Raw genomic sequence first — 6,001 nt, 5'->3', positions numbered from 1 at the left:
GTAATACAAGTAGAGTAATACATCTTGAGTTATAGTTTGGGTGCAAGTTGTTAAATGAATACACAGTATAATATCAAATCAAAATGTATTCCTCTCCGTAAGCTTTGAGGTTCCACTTTTGAGGAAGTTATTCTCTTCAACAGGTCACTGTTTTGTTGCAATATAATAGAACTTCTATATATTTTATTTTTGAAGTCTGTATTCTAAAATGTTCTTCTTCCTTGCAGCATCTGTTTTTGGAATTAGCTAGTAAAAATTTCAACTATACAAAAACTGAAAAATCTTGAGATGATATGCGACTTTTTTGAGGTAACTATCAAGTGAACATTTTGAACATTAGTAGGCTTGAGGTAAGGCACGTGAATGGCGTGAGTCAAGTAGAAAGACACGTGCATCCAGCAGAGACCCGTTTTCTCCAAGATGCTTTGTGGCCCAGGACACATCCAGTTCGTGGCAAGGTCCTTCCAAACTTTACTCAAGGCCTTCCAGAGCGGCGCCAGTAAACAGTCGGTGTTCAGAACTTGTCTGCGCATGTGCGTGTTTAGTCAGAAAGCGAGACGGCGCTGGTGTAGTCGCGTGGTTTGCCGAGAGGCTCGAGCTAACATTTTAGAGGAAACTTCAATGCCATATTATCTCCGTGTGCGCGAGTCTATTCAGAAGCTCAGTGCACCTCGGAAAGCAATCTACCTTTGATATGCGCACTTAACTTTCCATTTATACTTGTGAATTCTAAGATCGAGCAGTCAAACTTTTAGTCAGTAAGCCAGAACGAGGTATTCCTGCTGCAGCAAGGGGACAACGGTCGGTCTCTGACCCTCTCTGGGGTTACCATAGAAGCCAACCCAGTAACTCAAGACGAGTTTTGCTATAGACGTATTGCTAGAGTTAAGGTAAGACATTTTTCTTCTGTTGTTTCCTGCTAATTATCTTTCTATGTATCCAATAGAAATGTATTATCATACATTTTACTGTAATTCTGCCATTGATGGCTTACAACGTAAAAGTCGAGCTTGAGAACTAATCAAGAACAATTTATGCACATCATTGTAAGATAAATTAATTACTAATGCTTGAATACTTTTACATAACATTCACATTATTCTCCTGCATCAAAAGCGGTGAATGTATTGCCGAACTTGTTGAAAATAGTGTTTTGAAAATTCTTTGTTCAAAATGTCATACCAAATCATGAGGAGTTACGAGCTATTATACTGAAAAGTCAAGAAATATATAAAGACATTGTATGTCTGTCAGTGTTTATTAGTTTTTAGTTGGTGTGGTAAATGATACCTACGCGTAATAGAACAAAATCAACAAAGAATATTCATTTGAATGAAGATTTTTAGCATCGTTTCCACACCAAATTTCACTATAAGGCAAGATGGAGAAAGGTTTATTGACGTTTTTGACATTGTAATTGTCATGTAACTTTGATAATTAAATACATAGGATCGTTTCATTTCTTTGCAAATGGTTTTGTTAGCGACCTTAGAAAAGGTCACAAAGTAGGCCGATTGACCTGTTCACCATTATTTTTGGTATACACATTGTATTTATGACGAAGTAAGTCATTTGAGCTTTTGCTATATTGTTGTCAAGTACTTTTATTAGTTACATATGAAAAAAGATGTTCATTGGTACTTTTTCTTACAATTCTAATGTAAGTTTATTAGTTACTTATGATAGTGATGTTCGCTTAAGCGTTTTGCCATAGCTATTGTCGTACGATTTTATTATTTATTCCGATGATGTTTTTTGAGGTTGTTTGTTATAGTTGCTGTCACACTATTTTGTTACGATAAGAAAAGTGATTTAACCTCTTTGTGATTGTTGTTAACATATGCTTGTTTAGTTTTTTCCTATGCATTCTTATTACTGATTAGGAAGAGGTTTGTTTGGTCAATTTGCCGTTGGTCTCCCGGTGGGTCAGCGGTAAATTTTACGAACTTACAACGCTAAAATCTGGGGTTCGATTCCTCGCGGTGGACAGAGTGCATATAGCCCAATGTGTAACTTTGCTCTAAAAACAACAAACAAACAAACAATTGTGCAACAGGCCACACAGAAGCGTGCTTGAAAACCATACCATTATTACCATTACGACATAACGAAACGTCAACGATGCGATTGTTTGTCAGTTTTGTAAACAAAGAGCTAACTACAAATCACCTAGAATATTGTATGGCCAGTTTGCCATAAAATATAACTAAAGATCACAAGCATGGTTGTTAGTCTGTTTATCATTGGTTTTCCATGGAAATTTTTTAAAGAACAAAGAAAATATCTTTTGACAGGCGTGATATGGCTTTTGTTATGCAAACGTGTTGTAATTTATCTAAAAAGTCGATTGAACGTTTTGATTCTTTTTTATATATATATACAGACTGGCTAATGGTAGAAAGTAGTTAAACTTGTATGGTCTGCCCCAAATAACAGCAATATCTGAAAGGCTCATTCTGCCCGTACTGATTGAAATCAGGTTTGACCAGATTGTCTGATTGTGCAAGAATTCAGTGACGATAATAGTTAATGAGATAGTTTAACAACTAAAATTAAACAAATTTAATCATAACATGACGACATAAACAAATGCATTCATTTATGAGGTTTGGTTGGATCACAGCCTTAACACCATTTCTTCAGCTCTTATGTTAGATTAACATTGATCCTTGAAGAAGCAAGAAAAGTAGTTTTATTTGGAAACTGAACATAACAGCAACTCTAGTCGGCCATGTAGTAGTTATTAAGTGAAAGTATGGTCCTTTGGAAGTGGCAACTTATTATTTTTACAAATTATATATTTAAATTCCATTTTTCTTTTCAAATAATTCGTATTTCCTGCACATTAATATGTACGAGTTGTTGTTGAAAGCTGAAAATAAGGTGAATATATATATACCCTCAAGATTTTCGATATAGTATTTCTTAGATTCTTGAAGACTTATTTGTTTTGTATTTTGAAATATACTTGAATCGTCGTTCAAGTTAAAAATAAAAAAAAGAGAGATACATGTTCCAGAATATTTTGGAATGTCCAACTTAGATTTTTTCGCAGTGTGTATGGCCATAAAGTTTTAATGGTTTAATAAAACTACAGAAGTAAAAAGCTATTAGACTTACTACAATTTTACCCTGACAGAATGACGTTAAAGTACTAATTGGAAAGCTGTTACGTTTCTTCAAAAAGCAACATTTTTTTTTATGGAAGAATATCATGGTGAAATTTACCAGTAAAATTGTTTGTGTGTTTGAATTTCGCGCAAAGCTACACGAGGGCTATCTGGGCTAGCCGTCCCTAATTTAGCAGTGTAAGACAAGAGGGAAGGCAGCTAGTCATCACCACCCACCGCCAACTCTTTTACCAACGAATAGTGGGATTGACCGTCACATTATAACGCCCCCACGGCCGAATATGTTTGGTGGGACGGGAATTCGAACTCGCGACCCGCAGATTGCGAATCGAGCGCCCTATTCATCTGACCATGCCGGGACACCACTAAAATAATTTTACTTCTTCCACGTTTAATTTTTAAGTTTGTTGTACCCAGAAGGTCTATCATTTCAAAATAATTTTCTTTTTATGAACATCATCTTAGTATAAAGGACTAAAACATTTGTCATAGTTATTCCTCTGTTTTATATTTCTTCTAATTCAGAACTCAAAAGTTTACTACATTTCGATTGGATGTTGACAACGAGGGACATTTTTCACATATAAAACACTATTACCCTATATTAAAGTTCGTGGTCTTTAGTTACAAGGTTAAAGAACTTATTTACTTATATTGAACAACATGAATAATTATTATTCCACTCATTCGAAACCGCTGAATAGTGCTTTTCTCAGAAATAAAGGCTGTTCTGTATAACTTGTTTCTCAGAAATGAGACAACCACAGCGATTTGAGGCTAGTATTATCTAAAACCTCTTACAGTTTAAGATTTTCTTTTAACTTTGAATAAATGCTGTTCTGTATAACTTGTTTCATAGGATTACAATGAAGTACAACTATAAGCATTATTAGTTTCTTGGATTGTCTTTAAACAACATCAATTATCAAAAGACTGGTATTAAAAACGACACCAATTTCCAAAAGACTGATATTAGATGTTCAGTTTGTTACTAAATTAAAAATTGGGCGTGTGATTAATTAGGACAGGTTTACTGTTGTTTGGAAGAAAGATCCAAATATTTTATTAGTTTTAATTAACTTGACGGCAGTGGAACGACTCATAATGTTTTAGTCCTGTCCTATGGAACAGATGTAATTCGATATAACAGAGATTGTGTCGTAACGTGAATGTTATATAGTAACTTCTATATACTTTTAGTAACCCGAATAGGTTGGAAATATTTCTTTTAATTTGAATATTGACTGTGACTAATGAAAAACACAAGGTTGTTCTTTTTCCATTCTTTTGACATCTGGGTATAAGGAAATGCGCACTATAAAGATAACGAAATGACGTAGCACTGCACGAACTAGATAATGTCAAATGTTTTCTAGGACGTTGACATTTGTTCTCCAGAGGTGACTCTCTGTGTTTGACTTTATATCCCCATTCGTGCAAACTTTTCATGTAAACGTGTTTGTCTATGGAGAGTTGAGCTAAAACGTTTTAACTAAGATGTAAGGCATAAGATAATATTTAGAGCTGAGTACCAAGTAAAATTAACCAGAAATAATTCTTGAGGGGCCTGAGTGCTCACGAGAGGTCACTTGGCAAAATGCCAGGCATGATATTTTAAAGTGCGTCCAGGTGGCAGCACCCTCTGGACAGAACCTAGGCAACACCTTTTCTTGTCAAAAATGATGTGAAACTTAATTATATGCGATAAATTTATTTTGTTCTAGTTGTTATATGTAGTAATTTATATAAGAATTTTTTAATATAAATACATCATATATTACTAATTATTTAATTATGTGTATTTAAAACTTTAAATGGTGTATTCGAACTATGATGTATTCCAATATTATTTGAAATTAATATCTATCTTTCTGTCTATACTTTTTGACGACTTGTTTAAAAAAATATATTATTTCTGAACTAACTGGTTAAGTAAAGTGTAAAAATATTTTACAATTTGCTTTTTTATATCTGGAATGATTATAATTATCATATTTCTTACTAAAGAAGTTTGATGTTTCTATCCGAGGTGTATTTTGTCACACTAGGAACTAGCTTTACACTCTATTGATATATATGTAGTTTGATTCTGAAGAAAATTCTAAGCCTTTTCGTAGATAAATAATAGTTAGGTGGTTGGGGTTCTTACCTTTCAATCTGTGGCTCACACGTTCTAATTCCATTACCGAACACGTTTCACTTTTGATCTGTGGAAACGTTATAATGTGACGACAAACTGCACTATTCGTTTAGAGTTTGCCAAAGAAGTGGCGATGGTGGTGTTGACTAACTTTTTTCCATGTAAATTATCCTTTTTAAATTAGCAACGGCTGGCACAGATAGCCCTCGAGTAGCTTTGCACGCAATTCTAGAAACAAATTAACACATAAATAATGTAATAAAACAAATCTTTATCATGCTAGCCCTTGATCGTATACAGTCGCTAAAAGGAAAAGTTAACATAGTTTAACCTACGTTTAAACAGTTTCTCTAGATAATAACATTTATATCATATTTTACTGTAGTGTAGCATTAATATGCCGTAAAAAGCACCATTTATTTCATATATATGCTTATGCTTTGATAAATAAACTACATGTCAGAAGACAGTGGTAGAGGATAAATTCTACAAGTTTTATACTTGCGCCAGCAACAACTTCTAAAAACATTAAAATCATAAATAATATTCAACATTAAACTGGTACACAATTAAAAACATTTAATTTAGGCCTATCTATGGCCTTCAAAAAGTTGACAACTCTACATGGTTCGACGTTACAACGTCATCCCCAGTAACTTCGAAACATGTAGAGTCGTCAACTTTTTGAAGGCCATAGATAGGCCTAAATTAAATGTTTTTAATTGTGTAC

At 33.8% G+C, this 6,001-nt stretch overlaps 1 protein-coding gene across 4 annotated transcripts in view; it reads left to right on the top strand.

The window, feature by feature from the left end:
- Positions 1-611: 611 nt before the first annotated feature.
- Positions 612-6,001, top strand: part of LOC106457240 (irregular chiasm C-roughest protein-like) — a 60,924-nt gene continuing 55,534 nt past the window's right edge. For all 4 annotated transcript variants that reach the window (XR_002610144.1, XM_022383280.1, XM_022383276.1 and 1 more), the window contains exon 1: positions 612-890. The gene's annotated coding sequence lies outside the window, so the exon portion shown is untranslated. The remainder of the gene's footprint in view (positions 891-6,001) is intronic.

This window comes from Limulus polyphemus, unplaced genomic scaffold (assembly GCF_000517525.1).
Source record: "Limulus polyphemus unplaced genomic scaffold, Limulus_polyphemus-2.1.2 Scaffold15, whole genome shotgun sequence".
In the NCBI taxonomy this organism is placed as follows: domain Eukaryota; kingdom Metazoa; phylum Arthropoda; class Merostomata; order Xiphosura; family Limulidae; genus Limulus; species Limulus polyphemus.
Note: the sequence above shows the minus strand (reverse complement) of the source record. Positions and strands in the feature narration are given on the sequence as shown.